Below are 19,868 nucleotides of genomic sequence, written 5' to 3'. Positions count from 1 at the left end.
CCCAATCCCCCAACCTGGACTGAAAACCCTGCACCTGTTCTTTCTCCACCGTCCTCTGTCCCATAGCCATCTGTGTGGCCCCCCCTGGCCAACCCATTCTCCTTATCAATTCTTATCTTTCTCTTTTTCTCTGCCCACAGTCCAGGCCTGGCAAGTAGGGGTAGTGGGTGGCTGTGTGCACTGCCCTCTAGCCCAGCAGTGCCAGGGGACTCTGCCACAGCTGCACCCAGGGGACTCACACTAACTGGCTCAGATCTACCTCAGCCTTGCTTTCATTGCAACAGAATTATTTTTAATTTTTTTGAATTTTTTTTCAGAATTATTTTTAATAAATTTATTTCTCAGTCTGAGAGAAGTCACTGCATTTGGCCCAAACAGACATAACTTATGTTTTTAAAATCAGCTCTGCTCAAAAAATATTTAAAGAAAAGATGGGTGCACACAATCTGGGCTATTTCGATGACTTGGGAGAGCATCAGGAAGAAGCCCAGGGGCCAGGGACTAATCCAGGGCTGGGACTGCTGTTTTTCCAGCAGGTCACAGGGCAATGAGTCAAGAAACAGAGGTAGGATGAGTCAAGACCACAGCTCAGAAACTGCAGTGATCCATTAGCTGCTCTGGTGACCCCAGGGTCCTGGGGCCTGGGTGGGCAGGAGGAGGGAGGAAGGTGGCAGAGACAGAGGGCAAGGCGCAGGAGGGAAGGGCACAACAGGGTCCTGTGTCTATCTGGAGAATGTCAGGCATGCCCAGGTGCCACTCCTTCCCTGAGACTCAACAGCCACAGATGTGGGCTGGGTAAAACAAAGATGTCCAGTGAATACATACATGCCGCATTCATTCTGGAAGGTGGGTGGGCCCACTCATCCTCACAAAGCCCAGCATTTCCCATGGCATTGAACTGTGGCCCATCAGCTTTGAACAAGAGCAAAGTCAAATGTTAGGAATGAGAGAGCTCTTGGGTCCCCTGGATGCTCCTGAGAAGACAGGAGTATAGAGGTGGGAGCCGAGGCGCAGCTAACAACTTTCCAGGAGCGTCTGTGCTGCACCAGTCTGGCTGTTCCTCGCTCGAGGCATGTGGCCAGCCACACTGTTGAGCAGCCTCAGCCAGAGTGTCCCGTCTGTAATGGGGTGGCAAGCACCCCCACGAAGCTCATGCCCCAGGGCTGTGGCGTGGCCACTTGGCTCTCAGTCCAGGCTTGTCCTCCCACCTCCTCCCACTGTGTCACCCAGGCAGCTGAGGGGGACCGTCAGACAGCCCCATGGGGTCTGTGGGGCCCAGTACTGTCAAGCTTCCATCAGAGACAAGGAAACTGACCTCAAGGTCAGGGATAGTGGAGCAGGGTCTGCTCCCAGGCCTCCTGTGGGCTCTACTCTGTTCATTTCAGGATGGACTCTGATGGCCAGGAGCACCAGGAGCTCAGACCATCCCTTCCCCCAGAGGCTCCCTGGCCCAGCCGCTGGATCCTCCTCCAGGGAAGGCTAATAAGAAAGGCTCCGAGGGGCCACACCTGCTTTCACCTCTGCAAGCCTGTAAGGCCCAGGGGGACCCTGAGCATCCAGCTCATCAACCCGAGTCTGAACTTATACCTGGCCACGTGGGCAGAGCCCGGGTAGCCCCAGGCCAAGGCCAGGCCACATCGAGGGCCATGTGGGGAGAGCCAAGCCGGGGGGCGCCTCTCATTCTCACTGACCACTGCAGAGCTGTGGAGCCGCCCTGTGGCCCTCACTGTGAAGGTGCTGGCTGGAACCGGGAAGCCCGCTGCACCAGTGGCCACCTGGGTCTGAGACTTCCAGAGTCGACTGGGACAGCAGCAGTTCTAAGGAGAGCAGAAGGACCTAACTCCAACTGGGGGGTCCAGGCGGGCTTTTTGGGGTAAGGAACTCTGAAATAGACCTGATGGATGAGGCAGGATGGGGCCCGGAGGCAGATCAGGGAAAGCTCTGTGGGGGCACTGACTGGGAGTGGGTGGGGTGTTGTCTAGAGGAGCCTCCGGGTGTGGCGGGGAAGGGGCAGCAGGGAGCTGAGCAGGGGCCGGGCCAGGGAGCAGCCAGGAGTGGAGGGGAGAGTGAATCAGGGAGTTCCTGGTGGAGACTCTTCGGGTGGGGGTGCAGGGCAGGGCGTTGAAGGGAGAAGGGAGATGGGCCCTTGGCAAGAGCTGGCGCTGCAGTGGAGACCTGCGGTGCGAGATGAAAGGGGCCTGTGCCTGGCCTCTCTCTTCCCGCTCGTGTGCGGTCGGTGGCTTTCATGGGGCTGCAGTGTCCCCGACGAGACACTGTGTTTCTCACCCACGCAGGGAAACCATCGTGACCTCCGGAGCAGATGACACGTACGCTTTCCCCCAGCGTGACTCAAAGGATGTGAGGTTCCTGCAGAAGGCGGCCTAAAAGTGGATGGGTAATTGCTGCCTGTGCTTCCTGTAATGATTTTGTAAGATCACGCCACACTCCGTTCTTCACAGAAAAACAACTAGGAAATCTGTAGAGAAGGCAAACAGGAGCCTTTTGAGGGCTGGGGAGAGAGCAGCAGCAGCAGTTCGGGGGGGAGTTGTTCAAGGAGGATTCTCCTTTCATCCTGGAGTCAGATCCGGGAGGCAAATGGGTCTTTGCCGGCTGGAGAGTGACAACCTTAGGGTGGCAGGAGCTTGGCCACTGCAGGTCTTGGGGATTATAGGAGAGCAGGAAATGTTCAGGGAACCTGCATGCCAGCCTGCCCACCTTTCTACTGACTAACCACATGCACAGAACATTCTGGAAAGCAACCAGCCAAGGACAAGACCTGAGTTGAGGCTGGAGCTGCCGCCCGGGGGCAGCTGAATTAGGTCAGCTCTTACCACCAGCTGAACCAAACAAGACACGTCACTGGTGAAAAATAACAGGATCCAGAATCTCCTCCAGAGCACATTCATAAGGTGGACACAGCCCAAAAGTACTACCCAACATGCAAAAGACCTAGTAAATGGGACACATTCCTCGGAGAAAGGAAGAAAGGAACGTGAATGGAGAGAGAACCCAGGATGCCCCAGGTGCTGAGACAGCAGATGGGGCTTGTGCTTTGTGTACCGTGGAGCCTGGTGACTAGGTGCAGAGGCATGTAGCATTACGTCCTCTGGATAACTGACCCCTTAGGAGCCACACATTGACCTTCTTTATCCCAGGCTGGACTCATTGCTCTGAAATCTACTTTATCTCATAAGAATACAATGACGCTGGCTCTTTTGGCTGGTGTTACTGGTAGATTTTTTTTTATCTCTTTATTTTTATATGTATCTTTATTTTTAAAGTGGATATGGGACACCTGGGTGGCTCAGTGGTTGAGCATCTGCCTTCAGCTCAGGGAGTGGTCCCAGAGTTCCAGGATTGAGTTCCACATCTGGCTCCCTTCAAGGAGCCTGCTTCTTCCTCTGTTTATGTCTCTGCCTTTCTCTTTCTGTCTCTCATGAATAAATAAATAAAATCCTAAAAAAAAAAAAAAAAAGTCAAGTGGATGTGGGGCAGGTAGCACACAGTTGAGTTTTGCTTTCTTATCAAATCTGAAAAGTGATGACTCTTGATTGGGGTTTGGACAGTATTTTCATCAAATGCTACTGTTAATGAGCATCAGCCTTAACTCTGTGATCTTGCTATTTGTTTTTTATTGTCCATCTGGCTTTCATTTCCCTTTTCCTCTGAATTTGCCTTCTTTGGATAATTTGAGTATTTTTATGATACCATTTAATCCCGTTTTTGCTGGTTCCCTATAACTGTGTGCATGTGTGTGCATGCTCACATGCATGCTTTAGGGTTTGTAGTACACAGCTTTACCTTCATCCTTCTTCAAATAACATCACACTCCTTCATGGCAACTTAGTAACCTCACAGTGGGTGGAAGGGCTCCATTACCCATTGGGGTCTTCCTGGTGGTGTCGTTGGGCACTTTGTCCACCCCCTTCTTCATATCAGGTCTCCGTGTGGTGTCATCTTTCTGCCTGAAGGACTTTCTGAACATTTCTTAGTGCTGATCTGCTGGCGATGATGAATTATTGCAGCTTCTGTAGGTCTGAGAAAGTTGATGTTTTACCTTCTTTACGCAATTTGTTGCTGACTGTAGAGCGCTGAATTGGCAGTTTTTTCTCCTGGGCTTGAAGGGCCTTATTCCACTCTCCCCATTTCCACTTTGCCATTAGGAACCTGTTCTCATCCTTCCCTCTGTTCCTCTGTATGTAGCATGTCTCCTTATCTGAATTTAAGATTCTCTTGTTATCACTCTCTTTAGGCAATTTAATTAAGATATGCCTTCTTCAGGCTTCTTGGGCTTGGGAGTTTTTAAGTATCTTGGATATGCTGGTCACAGTTTTTAAAAAATTCAAATACAGAATATATTCAGTTATTTTTTCTTCAAATATTTTGTCTTGTTTCCTTCTTTTCCTTCTCTTTCTGGGTTGCTGACTACATGTATTTTAGGCCATTTGAAGTCATCCCCCAGTTAACTTTCTGCTCATTTTCTGTTTTCTCTCCCTATTTCATTTTAGATGGTTTCTATTAAGTGTCTTCAAGTTCATTAATCTTTTCTTTCTCAGTGCCTGATCTGATCTTAATCTCATTGGTGAATTTTCATCACAGACATTGTAGGATTCATCCCCAAAAGTCTGATTGGGGTCTTTTTTATTTCTTCTCTCTGTACTCAACATCACCAGCATCCTCACTAGCTTCTTGAGCACACAGAATACAGTGACAGTAACAACATTCCATCTTTGTTTGTGAATTACTTCATCTGTGCCATTTGTCAGTTTCAACCAACTGATATTTCTCCTCTTCATATGATGTGTTTTATTGCTTTTTTGTATACCAGGTGATTTCCCTTTGGCTGCTAGACACTGCATATTTTTCCTTGTTGGCTCCTGGATAGTTTTGTATTCCTAAAACTATTCTTGAGCTTTATTTCTGGGATAGAGTTGTGTGACTTTGAAAAAACTTGACATATTTATGTTTGATTTTAAACATTCTGAGTTGGGATCTGCGTCACCTCTCAGGCCGCTCATGCTCTATTCCTGAGGTAAAGCATTCTGAATACTCCATACAGTCTCCTCTGTGTTATGAGGCTTTCCTGAGCCACCTATGACCTGGTTGGAACACAAACCATTCCTGGTTCTTCATGAGCCCCAAAGTTTATTCCCTCTAATTCTTGTTTGGTGTTCTATTCTGTGCCCTTGGGTAGTTCCTTTATATCTGCACATGGGTCAGTGTTCAGCTGAAGACTCGATGGGACCCATCAAGCATTGAAGTTCTTTCCCTCTGGTCACAGTTCTCTCTTTGCTGGTGGTCTTCCAGGTATACATGAGTCTCCTCAGCCTTCCAGCACTCCCAGGACCATCTCTTTGCCCAGGGAAACCACCAGATTCTCCCCTCTGTGATGAAGCCCAAAACCTCTCTCTGCAGGCATCAGGGCCAACAGAAGTCTCACCTTGTCAGATCCTTGCATGCCCTAAGGACCACTGTCCTATGCAGCCTGAGAGCCACTGTCTGAAAACTAGTGCTCTATGTATCACTACCACCACCCTGAGTTTTAGTTTTGTAGGCAGAAGGCTGAATTTGTTCCCTTTTAACTTCATTTTAGCAGAAAGCAGAAGTATTAAAGATTTTAAAGCAGTTGTCATAAATATCCTCAATGGAGACAAATAACCATGCTTGCAAAAAATGAAAAAGTAGGAAATCTTGGCAGAAAAATCTGAACAATTGAAAAAAATTTAGGATTCAACGATACAATATCAGAAATAACAAAGTCTATACATGATCTTGACAGCTACACAGAGATGACAGAGGAGATAATGAACTTGAACAGAGCAGCAGAAATGGTCTAATGTGAAAACAGAAGGGGAAAAGGTGGGTACATAACAGTCTCAGGCACTCTTAAGAAGATCAAACTCTAATATATGTGCAGTTGGCTTCAAAAGAGGAAAGGACAGGGAAGATGGTAAACAAGAATATTTGAATAAATAGTGGCTGGAATCACCCAGGTGATGGAAGACAGATATTTGCAAATATAAGGTAACTAGTATCAAGCAGAATAAAGACAGTCCTACATAGAGATGCATCAGAATCAAACAGATGCTTACCAATGCAAAAAAGCAAATATTGAAAGGAACAATAGGAAATGTGGCACTGTACATAGAGGGGCTAATGATTCGATCAACAGCCAACTTCTTATCAGACTCTATGGAGATCAGAGGACAATGAGATACTAGAGTTAAAGTGTAGAAAATAAAAAACAACAATAACAAAAACCTTTAAATGTAGAACCCTGTATCTCCTATGTCCTTATGTCCCCCACATCTCCTTTTATACCCTTTGTCCCCCTATATCCCCTATGTCCCCTATATCTCCTATGTACTCCTATGTTCCCTATATCCCCCTATATCCCTTATAGCTCCTATGTCCTTTAGGTCCTCCTATGCCCCCTATGTCCCCTGTATCCACCATGTTCCTCTATGACCGCCATATCCTTTATGTCCCTTATGTTTCCCTATATCCCTTATATTCCCATATATCTCCTTTATATACAGCAAACTTACTGTTTAAGAATGTTGAAATACAGCTGTTCTAGATTTTAGAAAGCTTAGAGAAATAATTACAGAAAAACTCTATAACAAACAATGCTAAAGGAAGCTCTTTGAGATAAAGGACATTATACCAGAAAAAGGAAATGTAGATCCTCAGAATGGAATAAGTAGCCTCAAAAATGGTAAGTATATAGGTATATATAAAAGGCTACTCGTTCTATTTTTCTTGCTCCTCCTAACTTCTGTGTAATACGCATAACTTAAAGTCAAAGCTATAATACCATTGGGGGTGCGGAGGGATGAACAGGTGAAGAACAGGATCTTTAGGGCACTAGAAATACTCTGTGTGGCACTACAATCATGGGTACATGTTGTACATGTGTCCAAATTCACAGAATGCAACACCAAGAGTGAAACCATTGTAAACTATGAACTTTGGGTGATAATGATGGACCAGTGTAGGTTCCTCAATTATAACAAGTGCACCTCTCCAGTGGGGGGTGCTAATAAGAGAGGAGGCTGTGCATGTGTGAGGGTAGGGGGCATATGAGAAATTTCAGTACCTTAGTCTCCATTTTGCTGTGAACCCAAAACTGCTCTAGAAAAATTAAATCTTTAAATAAAACTGTACTGTTTTTTTCTGAGCTTTATAAGATGTGTAGATGTAGCACATGCATACACCTACTATACTACAGCATTAAGGATGGCAGGTGCAGTCCAATACAGCTGTAATATTTTAACATTGTACTTGAAGTAGTGAAATGTTAAATGTAAGTGGAATATGAAAAGTTAAAGATGGATAAGAAAATGGTATGACATACAGAAAACACATATGAAGACATTCTACATCCATTCATAATTTTTAAAAAGTCCAGCAAAGTAGAACTTCTTTAAAATGATATAGGCATCTACAAAAACCTAGTTTTAACATCAATAGCAAAAGGCTGGGCAGCCCGGCTGGCTCAGCAGTTTAGCGCCGCCTTCAGCCCAGGGCGAGATCCTAGAGACCTGGGATGGAGTCCCACATCGGGCTCCCTGCATGGAGCCTGCTTCTCCCTCTGCCTGTGTCTCTGCCTCTCTCTCTCTCATAAATAAATAAAATCTTTAAAAAAATAGCAGAAGGCTGAATGCCTTCCTTGTGAATCAGGACCAAGGCAAAGATGTACATTCTTGTGTTTCCTATTCAATATCACGCTAGAATTCTTAGCTAGTGTGAAATAGCAAAAGAAATAAATAAAAGTCATACAGATTGGAAAGGAAGAAACAAAACTGTCTTTTTTCACAGATGGCATGATGTCTATGTAGAAAATACTGGAAAAAAACCTCAAAGGGCTAGTAGAATTAATAAATGAGTGTAACAAGGTCATAGGATATAAAATCAACATACAGAAATCATTTGTATATCTATATACTAGCAATTAATGATTGAAATTTCTAAACTGCCACAGAAGAGCAGCAAAGATCATAACATGTTAGGAATAAATCTTATATGTACAGAATATGTATGCTAAAAACTACAAAAACTAATGGAAGAAATGGAAGAAAAATCAAGGAATTTGTCAGTCTATTTGGGCTGCTGTAACAAAAGGACTGGATGACTTATAAAGAGAAATTTATTTCCCACAGTTACTGGAAGCTGGACATCCAAGATCAAGGCACCAGCATGGTTGTGTTCTGGTAAAGGACTCTTCCTGGTTCATGGCCAGCACCTTCTCTGTGTCCTCCCTTGGTGGAGGGGACCAGGGATCTCTCTGGAGCCTCTTCTATAAAGACACTGGTTGCATTCATGAGGACTCCACCCTCATGACCTCACCACCTCCCAAAAGTGTTTGTTTGATTCCATTGTTGACTTCTTGAGGAGCTTCCATACTGTTCTTCACAGTGACTGCACCCATTTGCATTCCCACCAACAGTGGACCAGAGTTCCCCTTTCTCCACATGCTCGCCAACACTTGTAATCTTTAGTTTTTTTAAAAAAATTTAAATTCAGTTTGCCAACATATTTAGTATAACACCAAGTGCTCATCTCATCATGTGCTCTCCTTAATGCCCTTCACCCAGTTACCCCATCCCCCCACCCACCTCCTCTTCTGCACCCTTTGTTTACTTCCCAGACTTGGGAGTCTTTCATGGTTTGTCTTCCTCTCTAATTTTTCCCCACTCAGTTTCATCCCCTTTTCCCTTATGGTCAATCAGAGAAAGACGATTACCATATTGTTTCACTCATATGTGGAATATAAGAAATAGTTTTTTGAACAATAACCTTTCTAATGTATATGAGGTAATATATTATTGTTGTTTTGATTTGTATTTCTCTGATGATTAGTTATTGAACATCCTTTCATCTGTCTGTTGACCATTTGTATGTCTTCTTTGGAGAATGTCTCTTTGAATCCTTTGCTTATTTTTAGTTGAGTTGTTTGTTTCTTGCTATTGAGTTGTATACAAGTTCCTTATATTTTCAGTATTAATCTCTTATCAGATGTATGGTCTGCAGATATTCCCTTCCAGTCTGTAGGCTTTCTCTGTACTTGTTGATGTTTTCATGTGCTATCCAGAAGGCTTTCATTTTGAATGAATTCCACTTGTCTACGTTTTTGCCTGTGCTTTTGGAGTCTTCTCTAAGAGAAGCGTTATATAGACTAATCTCAAGAAGCTTTTCCTCTGTATTTTCTCCTAATAATTTTGTGGTTTCAGGTCTTACATTTAAGTTTTTAATCCATTTTGAGTTTATTTTTACATAGGGAGTGAGTTAATGGTCCAATTTCATTCTTTTGTGTGTGGAAAACCAGTTTTCCCAACACTACTTGTTGAAGAGATTTTTCTTTCCCTATTCTGTGTTCTTGGGACCTTTGTCAAAGGACAATTTACCATAAGTGTGAGGAGGTATTTCTGAGCTCTCTACTCTGCCCATTAGTCTATATGTCTGTTTTTATGCCAGTGCCATGCTGTTTTGATTACTGTAGCTTTATAGTACATTTAAAATTGGGTAGTATGAACCTCCCATGTTAATTCTTTTTGCTCAAGATTGCTAAACAACCTGTGCTGGTAGCTCCTATCCTGCCATCTTGATTATTACTTATTTTAAGTATTAGCGGACCAAGGTGCTCGATTAAAAGGCAGAGATTGTTAGGATGGATACAAAAAACAGGATGTAGGATGAAAACATGACAGAGAGGGGTTTTCCTCGTTAGAATGTTAAAACTCTCTCAGTAATAGACCATTTTGTAGCAGCCTGTGTTTTCCCACTCTCCTAATAATATTACTGAATTTGAATAATTTTAAGGGGGAAATACTTTGTCTCATAAAAATGCCGAGCAGAGGACCCATTTTAAAAGATATTATCAAGGTAACTCCAGGGCTTATTGTGAACGAGGATCAAGTGCCCATGCCCCAGATACTAGCTGAGGTCTTCCTGCCAGGAACATGGCCCTTGGAGGGAGGGGCGGCAGCCACCACACAGAATCTGAGGTCGGCCAATTGCAGGCAGCTGCCTGGAGATACAGGGACAAGCAAAAACTGTTCACCTAGACTGGGCCAAACCTGGGGCAAGGCCCCAGGAGCTGGGGTATGCCAGCGGTACACTGTAGACCAACACACCTCACTATGAGTTCTGGTGGGAAATCACGAGGGTAAAAGGAGGTACTGAGCAGGAAAGCATAACCCACAGAGCTGCTGCTCCTGCCCTAGCCACAAGCTTGGGAATAACTTTCCAACAAGCCCATTCTCTTCTTGGCTGGGTTTCCTCACCTCTAGAGAAATGAGCTGGATGCATGCACATCAATGTAGGAACTGCCTACGTGAGAGAGGTACACATTTTTCTTCCTCTTCCGCAGAACATCTGCAAGACCCCAGTGCCACAGGTCACCTCTGCCCAACTTCCCTTTAGGAAGAGCTTCAGGTGCACACCCAGTATCTTAGGGTCCTTCACTGATACAATTTTAGTGGGCTCCTAGCATTTGCTGAGGGAAAATGGGAGGGACGGTAGTTGGTTACAGTGGCAGATGGCGCCATACCAGGGAAGGCTGGGCACATTCGCTTTCGTTTAGCTCCTCCACATTCATTAGTGGGGCAGTGAATGTGATTTGTTCTTCCCAATCATGGTGCAAAATGTATAATTTCTCCCAAAGAAATCTGATTTTAATGAGAGGCTAGATCACAGGAGAGAGTCATTATTTAGATAGTATGCACGTGTCAGGTTAATTTTAAATCAAGTTTTAGGTCTATCTGTCTTAATTATTTCATTAACTGCTTTTGACTGGTAATTTCAATAATTGTATTAGCATAACACTTGGCAGTGTAATTACTTTTTGGATTCTGTTCCTTGTGATGCTGGAGTCAGCTCCTGGGCTCTCTCTCTGTGCTGTATTAAGTGTATGTATGTTAAGTGTGCGTGTGTCTGTGTGCATGCAGGCACATTGAGGATTTTTCCTGATTATTAATGAATTCATTTTCATGAGGCTTATTGATATAAGAGAGCCCTGCATTTATTTTAAAATTTTTTAAAGAGAATTCTAATTTTTTAGTATCTTTAGATTTAGAGAAAATGATGACAATCACTTCTCATGTACTTCACATCCAGGCTCCTCTATTATTAATATCTTACTTTAGAATGGCCCGTTTTTCATAATTAGTTAACCAGTATTGATATACTATTATTAACTGAAGTCCACACTTCATTCAGATTTTTCCTTGCTTTTTCCTTAATGTCCTTTTTCTATCCCAAGATCTATCCAAACTACCACCTTCCAGTTAGTCATCATATCTCCTTAGAGGTCTCTTGGCTGTGACAGATTCTCAGACTTCCCACTTTTTGGTAATCGTCACAGTTTAAAGGAAGATGGTCAGGTATTTTGACTGTACCTCAGTCAGAATTTGTCTGATGTTCTTCTTAGGATTATGCTGGGTGTGGATTTTTGGGAGGCAGACCACAGAAGTGAAGCAGCATTCTCACTGCGCCCTATCAGGCAGGGTCTTTGCTATCAACATGACTCATCACTCTGGACATGACCTTGGCCACTTGACTGAGGTCATGTCTGTCTGAGTTCTCCACTGTGAAGCTATTCATTCCCCCCTTTTATACTGTACTTTTTGGGAGGCAGTCATTATGCAATGCCTTTATTTTTACACAGCTTTATTGAGACAGACCACACAATTCATCCATTTCCCATTTAAAGTGCACAATTTAGTGCACTCACAGATATGTGCAACAATCACCACAGTTTTAGAACATTTTCTTCACCTCAACATTTTCTTCACCTTCAAACCTTTTAGCTACTCCCTGCCCCCAGCAAGCCCCTCCTCCAAACCCTAGGCAACCACTAATCTACATTTTGTGTCTATGGATTTGCCTGTTCTGGATATTTCATCTACATGTAAACATGTCATACATGGTCTTCTACGATTGGCCTCTTCCACTGAGCATGGTGTTTTAGGGTCTGTCCATGCTGTAGCAGATCCCAGCCCTTCACATCTCTTGCCTTTCCTTCTTTCTTTCTGTAAGTACTGAATTCCTTTTAATGGCCAAGGAATATTCTATTATGTGGCTGTACCATATTTTGCTTATCCATTCATCAGTTGATAGATACTGAGTTGCCTTTATTTCTCTGCTTCATGGACAGTGCTACTATAAACATCTGTATGCAGGTTGTTATTCGAATATGTGCTTTCACTGTTCTTGGGCATGTACTGAGGAGCAGAAGAGCTGGGTCATATGGTGGCACTGTGTGAACACTGAGCAGCCACAGCGGCCACACTGTTCTACTCTCCCACCAGCCACATAGGAGGCCTCCAACATCACCACCCTTGCCAACATCAACTATGACCTGTTCTGAGAGTAGCCATCTCACTTCAGAGTGAGTGAAGACGTATCTCAGCCTAGTTTTGATTTGCATTTCCCTAATAACTAAAAAGGTCCAGGATCTTTTCATGTGCTTATTGGCCAGTAGTGCATCTTCTTTCCAGAAATGCCTATTCAAATCCTTTGCTTTTTTGTTACTGAGTTGTGTCTCTTATGCAGTCTAGATACAAGTTCCTTACCAGGTATTTGATTTGCTAATATTTTCTCCTTTTCTGTGGGTTGTCTTTCTGTTTTATTGATGGTATGGCTTGCGTCATGAAAGATTTTAATTCTGATGTGGTGTGATTTTTTTCTATTTTTTTCTTTTGTGATTGTGCTTTTGGTGTCAGATCTAAGAACTCACTGCCTGACTTAAGGCTGTGAAGATTTTCTTTACATTTTCTTCTGAGTGGTTTCTGTCCTTGGCTACCAAGACAGTGTGCTGCTTTGATTGCATTTTGGGTGTAGATTCAACCGTGCATTCCTAGGGTAATCTTGCTGGGTCCTTGTATTCAGCCCTTCTTGTCTGTTGCTAGATTTGGTTTGCTAGTATTTGGGGGAGGGTTTCTGCATCTATGTGCTTACGGGGTTTGGTTTGTAGTTTTCTTGTAAAGTCTATCATTTCGAAGTATCATCTAATTTCCTTCATGATTTCTTCTTTGATCCATTTGGCTAAATAGGAGTATGTTATTTGATTTTCACATTTTTGTGAATTTTCAGATTTCCTTCAGTTACTGATTTCTAATTTAATTCTTTTGTGGGTGTACAATCTACTTTGTATGATTGTGATCCCTTTTGATGTACTGAGACTTGTTTTGTTGCCTAACATATGGTCTGTCTTACAGAATGTTCCATGTGTGCTTGAAAAGACTGTGTTCTGCTGTTGGCCAAGGGCTCTGCAGATGCACACAGCTCAAGGCGACTTACCATGTTGTTCCAAATCCTGCATTTCCTTGTTGACCTTTGGCCCAGTTCCTCTGTCTTGCAGTGAAAGTGTGTCATTGAAGTCCACAGTGTTTGTGCCTTTTTCATCAGACTTAGAGTCCATGTCTGAGCTCCTTGATAGAAAAATACTTACTTGGCTCTCAAGCTAATGGCCTCTCTTCTCCCATCTGATACCTGACATCCACTGAGTGGAAGCTTATAATGCGTTGGGCTTCATGTTTTAGATATGCTCCTAGTATTTGTACTCTGTAAGTGAGGAAATAGACCTACAGAGGACCTGGGAAGATCGCCCCAAGACACCTGGCTGGTTCAGAACTGGATTTTCAGGCACTAGAGTCTAGAATTTGTGCTCAGCACCACATTTCTAGATGTCCTCTTGTGGTACCTAGATGGTGTCATGAACATTCCCACACCAGAATAAGGCACTCAGTCGGAATGTTGGCCTGTTCCTAAGCTGCTGTGTAAGGAATTTCAATTTCTGTGGAAAAATAAAAGGGATTTTTATTGTTTCGAATCCCGGCCTCTGCCACCTTCCCAGGTTTGGGTCTGCACATGGCCAAGATGCAGGCCACATGTCTCCACTCAGCTCACCTTCTAGACCACAGGTCCTTGGATTTCCAGGTACCTTTACAGTGTTGTACTGGCATCACCTATCTGGTCTTTCCACCATTCATGCAGATCTCTCTCTCTGAAACTCTCCATGACTCTGTTTCTCCACTGTCTGACCCCCAAACCTCAGTGAGTAATTAAAAAACCTTTGTAATCTAGATCCAGTTGTCCCCACAAACCCACCAAACTGTGTCAATGATGTCTGTGGCCCACAAGACCCACTCCGTGACTTTAGAAGTGACAGCTGGCTGTTGAGTGCTTAAATGTTGGCACAATTGAAATTCTAGAGAATTAAATCCCATCTAGAGCATTAGAGATCCTCTATGCACCTTTGGTTCCCTTTTGCCTTGAAGTCCACAAAGCCCCCAGGCTGTCTTTGCCACACTCTGTTTTCACAGGGCACTGGAAGGGCCACGTGAGTGTCTGGCTCCCTAGGCCCCTGCTGGCATTCTTTAGCCACCTCCTACCCCTGCACATTAATGGACCTGCTTATAATTGACATCCAATATAAGGCTGACGACAAGACTGTGATACACTTTGCCTATCAAAAGCATCCCACTAAATGTTTACTCACAGAAGCACTAAATAATGTGCATAATTGGGCAAAAAACTGTCCCCTAGTTTGTGATGCAGAGGATGGAGGGAAGTTGGAGGGGTGTTCAACCTGTTGGGCCCTGTGCTGGACAGAGGACTTCCTGGGCCGAAGGGCCCCGTGAATGGCTGGGGTGATGCAGAATTCTTCAGCATGCTTTTGGAATACTTCAGAGTCTTGGGCAGGAGCAGTGAAGGGAAATACTTCAGCCTTTTAATGGGAGCACTGTGCAGGTGGGGCTCAGGTACCTTGACTGGTCATTCTTCCTGTGCAGAAAGGAAGGTCAGGCTGGGAGTGGGATCAGACTTGCCTAAGACCACACAGCGATGGAAAGGCTCTAATTTTCCTACAGCCAAGACTCAAATCTGGGTCCTCTTGCAACCTCAGTGGATCTGGAGAAGGTTAGTATACAAGCAGGACAAAATGATGCAGAGTGATAATTGTTTGCCCCCAAATTCAGCTCCAAGTACTAAATGTCAGGCTGGGGAGGTTGATATATCCAGGCAGGTTACCTGAGCTTGAATTTAGGAGATCCCAGGAAGCAGCTTCCCACGGAGGCCTGGCTCCTTGGAAAGCAGAGAGCATCAAAGCAGCCTGGAGGACAGAGATGGGGCCATGTGTGGGAGATGGGGGCCCAGGAAGGAAGGGGCAAGGTAAGAAGCAGCTCCGACTCACTCATGCCAAGATCCTGCCCTGAGCCAGAGCCACCACCCCAACCTCCTGAGAGTGGTAAGGGCCCAGGCAAGGAGTCCCTGTGCCCCCTGCCCCAGAGAAGAGCAATCTTCCTAGAAAGGGAGGTGATGGGTGTGTAGAGTGTCATCACACTGGAGCCTCGGACACAACATTTATCATCCTCGCTTCATGTCAGAACTAGGAGAGCAGGCACATGGCACTTACTGAGTCTGGCCTGGCCCACAGCAATCCACCTCGTGAATAGAGGCCCCAGCTGGTGTATTTAATGAGAGAAGAGAGATCTGCCACAGACCGAATGATTGTGTCTCCCTAAATTCACGTTGCTGAGACCTAACCCTTGGTGTGATAGTGTTAGGAGGTGAGGCCTTTGGGGCGATTAGGTCATGAGGTAGAGCTTAGCGCTCTTAGAAGCTCCAGAAAGCGCCCTCACCCCTGCCACCACACAGGGACACATTAGGCGTCGCGCTCTGTGAGCCCCACCAGACCCCATGTCTGCGGGCTCCTTGATTTTGAATGTCCAGCCTCTGGGCTGTGGTAAATAAATATCCATTGTTTGTAAACCCCCCAGGCTGTGATGTTCTGTTACAGCAGCCTGTGTGGACCCAGATGAGTTCCCCATTAAGTTCGGGGATAACTTATTACATAGACACATGGGGTGGCCAGAGCCATCTGTTACTTGGAGGGTTTGGAATTCTAATAAGAAAAAGCACCCATCACGATGTGTCCGCTCTCCTGCCCAGGAGCACCGAGCCCACTGTCTGCCCATTGCTCAGTGAACAACAGCTCTGAGTGCGTGTTGAGGGGTGCTCAGCACTTGGTCCTGAGGCAGATAGCAATACCTCGTTTTACAGACAAGACAATTGAGGCTCAGTTGAGCTCACATCACTCAGCTGAGTAGTCACGATGAGGGCAGGCCAGCTTCCTGGTCCGGGTCATGATCATGAGTGTGTCTGTGTCACCAGCTCTCTCTATCCGGGACAGTCCTATCCTCCCTCCCACCCTAACTGACCCTGCTCAAGCCTCTCGCTCTGAGCAGCCCTCTTGATGCCTCCTGACTTTCCATCTCCCCTCCTGGTCCCTGGAGCCTGGCCCCCCGATCCAAGCAGTTGCTCCTGATTCCTGCCCCTAACTGCCCTGCAGCGTGCACCAGAGTCTGGCTTCCCTGTGGTTCCAGCAATGGTGCAGGGCTTGGAAGACAAGAGTAGAGGCAGCAGGCATCAGCCCTAGGCCAAGGTGACCCATCAGCTTCTCTGGGCTGGGAAAAGAGAAGGTGTGATGGATCACACCATTTGGGGCCCTCCGGCCTGGCGGACAGAGAGAAGCAGGATCCCATGGAGCTGATGGAAGGCGTGCCCTCTGAGGCTGGCTAGTGGCAGCCTCCTGACTCCACCTCTCTGCAGTCAGCGGGGGTGACTTGTTTGGATGCAGATGGTAGAGTGTACACCAAGCATGACACTGACCCCAATAAATGTCTACATCTGCCCTTTTGCTGAGCTTTATGCAGTGGCTACATTGAAAACTGTGGGTACCCTTATGCCCACCTTTCTGGGGCCTCTGTAGAAAAGCCCAAGGGACTGAATGCTAAAGGACCCTTTCTCACTGGAAAGATTCCCATAGAGAAAATGAGTGGGAAAAACTAGAGAGGGTGACAAAACATGAGAGACTCCTAACTCTGGGAAATGAACAAGGGGTAGTGGAAGGGGAGGTGGGCAGGGGGTTGGGTGACTGGATGACGGGCGCTGAGGAGGGCACTTGATGGGATGATCACTGAGTGTTTTTTGTTTTGTTTTGTTTTGTTTTAAGATTTTATTTATTTATTCATGAGAGACAGAGAGAGAGAGAGAGAGAGGCAGAGACACAGGCAAAGGGAGAAGCAGGCCCCATACAGGGAGCCTGACATGGGACTCGATCCCGGGTTTCCAGGATCATGCCTGGGCTGAAGGCAGTGCTAAACCACTGAGCCACCCGGGCTGGCCAGCACTGAGTGTTATACTATATGTTGGCAAATCGAACTCCAATAATATATATATATAAAATCTTCAGGATATAAGACTAAAATAAATAAATAAAAAGGCAATCAGATGCTATTGATAAGAAAAAAGAAAAAGGAGAGATTCCTGGTGCACTTACTGACCACCTGTGAGCGTTACCCAGGAGCTTTGGTCCCCAAACAGGAGCCCTCAGCGCATCCTGCACAAGGCAAACGTCTGCAGCCCACGGGGTCAGGTGGCCTGCACAGCTTCGCCGTGGCAGGCACGTCCCGAGAGCTGCCCGGCCCCAGCCAGCCGGCTTTGTCCTCCTGGAGCCTGGGAAGCGGCTCATCGGGATCACTGCCACCCAAGCTCTGCGGGTCTTGCCTACCAGGGGCGGTTTCAGCACCCGGTGTTCATTTCTCTACAGGCGAAGAGAATGGGAAGCCAGCGGGGAAACCGAGCTTGAGCTCCAGAACCAGGGAGAGGGGATGGGAGACCCCAACAGCAAGCCTGTCCATTCAGTCCGGATCAACCTGGAGCCCCACACGGAAGAATGGTTGCTGACCTCATCTCAGAACATGTCCAAGCCTCCCCCCTCACGTGGGTGCTGCGCATGCCTTCCAGGTTCGTTTAAAAATCACCTCTCGAGTCTCTGCCCACATCATTTGTGGGGTCTCCACCCCAGACTGGCATAGGAACATGTGTAGGGTGATGTCGCTCCCTCCTGTACATGCCCCACACCCCTGGCCTGAGGGGCAGGGCATTTCTGAGCTATGTGCCCCAGGACAGGACAGGGACCCGGGGCGGCTGGCCATCGCAGGTACAGCTGACATGCCTGGGCCCCTGGAGCCTTCCTACTGAGCTCACCTTCACCTCCACCCCTCCGCAAGTGCAACTGCCATCCTAGATGTGATGTCTTTAAAGAGGAAGCATATTTGATACCATTAAAATATGTACATAGTATAAAAATTGGTTTTCAAATCTTGTCATTCTGCAGTAGCCTTTTTTTTTTAATTACTACATTTTGTAGTTTTAAGTTTGTGTTAAACAAAAAAAAGCACATAACAGAAAGTTTTCTCTTAGCCTTTTTAAAGTGAACAGTTCAGGGGCACAGAGCACATTCCCACTGCTGGACCACTATCCGGCTCCAGAATGTTCCATCCCCCTGACATCTTGACCCCACCTGCTCCCCCAGCCCCAGCCCCACCATCTACTCTCTGTGTCTGAGTCTGAAGATGCTGGGATCTCATATGCGTGGGGTCCCCACGTGTGTCCTGCTTCTGGCTTATGTCACTCAGCCTCATATCCCCAGGGCTCGTCTCTGTGGTGGCACATGACAAGATGTCCTTTTTAAAGGATGAATGATGTTCCATCATATGCTTATATTGCTTATCCATTCATCCATCACCAGACACTTGGGTTGCCTCTTGGCCATATGAACAGTTGCTGTGAACATGGCTGTACAAATACCTCTTCAAGACCCTGCTCTCAGTGCTTTTGGGGATAGACCACAAGTAGGACTATGGCATCATGTGATAATCTACTTTTAACTTTTTGAAAAACCTCCCTACTATTTTCCATGGCCATTGCACTACTATGACACCATTGCGACATTTTACACTACCACCAACAGTGCACAGGGATCGAAATTTCTTCATGCGCCTGCCTGTTTTTCTGATAATGGTCGGTCATCCTAGTGGGCACAAGGTGGTGAGGTCCTTCATTCCCTTCCTTCCTTCCTTCCCTTTTTCTTTCTTTTCCATATTTGTGTGATAATCTTTCAACTTCAAGCACAGTCTGTGCTCAGTGCAGAGACCCTAGGATATAGATGAACATCAATACTAAATTACTTAGAGGAGCTGATACTGTTGTGGCATCCATCTTCCTGGTTCTAAGAGAACTGGTCCGAAACACTGGTGTGGTGTACTCATTGGGTTTTGAAACAGACATCACTATTGCAGTTCACCATAGCGGACCACACAGCACATTTCCTCCAGCATTTCTACACTCAACTGAAACACGATTATGGATGGATGTAAACAAATGTCCACAGCATCAAAGAAAACAGAGCTCCAGTAGAGACAGAAGTTATGAGCAAACTAGAGATTTCAACAGATTTCAAAAAAGAAAGATGTGTTCAGGATATGTTCGTGCAGAAAACAGATGGAGAGACCCCACACAAAATATGCTCCTTTCAAGAAGAGATGCCAGGCTGGGCTGTAAAGCACACTGTCTGGTCCATTGTGAAGAGATGAGAGCACAGCCTGTTTCACAGGCTGGTTGAGCCCAAAGAACCACAAAGCTATGGCATAGTTTGTTTTCAGATTTCCTGGATTATCCGTGAATCTGCTGACACTTGTGCCTGGGTCCACACAAGCAAACACCCAGCTGCTCTCTCTCTCTCTCTATATATATATATATTTTTTTAAGATTTATTTATTTATTCACGAGAGACACACAGAGAGAGGCAGAGACACAGGCAGAGGGAGAAGCAGGTTCCTGGTAGGGAGCCCAATGCGGGACTCGATCCCTGGACTCGGCATCAGGCCCTGAGCCAAAGGCAGATGCTCAACTGCTGAGCTACCCAGGTGTCCCCCAACTAGTCTCTTGACTCGAGGCTTTGGTGCCTTCAGATTCTAAAGACAAACTAATTAGGGGTGTCCAGTTGGTTTCCTTCTCTT

General features: G+C 45.7%; 1 long non-coding RNA gene across 4 annotated transcripts in view; it reads left to right on the top strand.

Moving 5' to 3' along the window:
• Window positions 1-18,172, top strand: part of LOC144319408 (uncharacterized) — a 40,752-nt gene extending 22,580 nt beyond the window's left edge. The window contains exons 2-4 of one of the 4 annotated variants that reach the window (XR_013385218.1): window positions 1,700-1,873; window positions 2,295-2,395; window positions 17,615-18,172. This is a non-coding gene — a long non-coding RNA (uncharacterized LOC144319408). The other 3 variants (XR_013385221.1, XR_013385220.1, XR_013385219.1) reach the window with 3 other exon arrangements.
• The last annotated feature ends 1,696 nt before the right edge of the window (window positions 18,173-19,868 follow it).

Source organism: Canis aureus, chromosome 8 (assembly GCF_053574225.1).
Source record: "Canis aureus isolate CA01 chromosome 8, VMU_Caureus_v.1.0, whole genome shotgun sequence".
Lineage (NCBI taxonomy): Eukaryota > Metazoa > Chordata > Mammalia > Carnivora > Canidae > Canis > Canis aureus.
The sequence above is the reverse complement of the archived record's forward strand: the minus strand, read 5'-3'. Positions and strand labels throughout refer to the sequence as shown.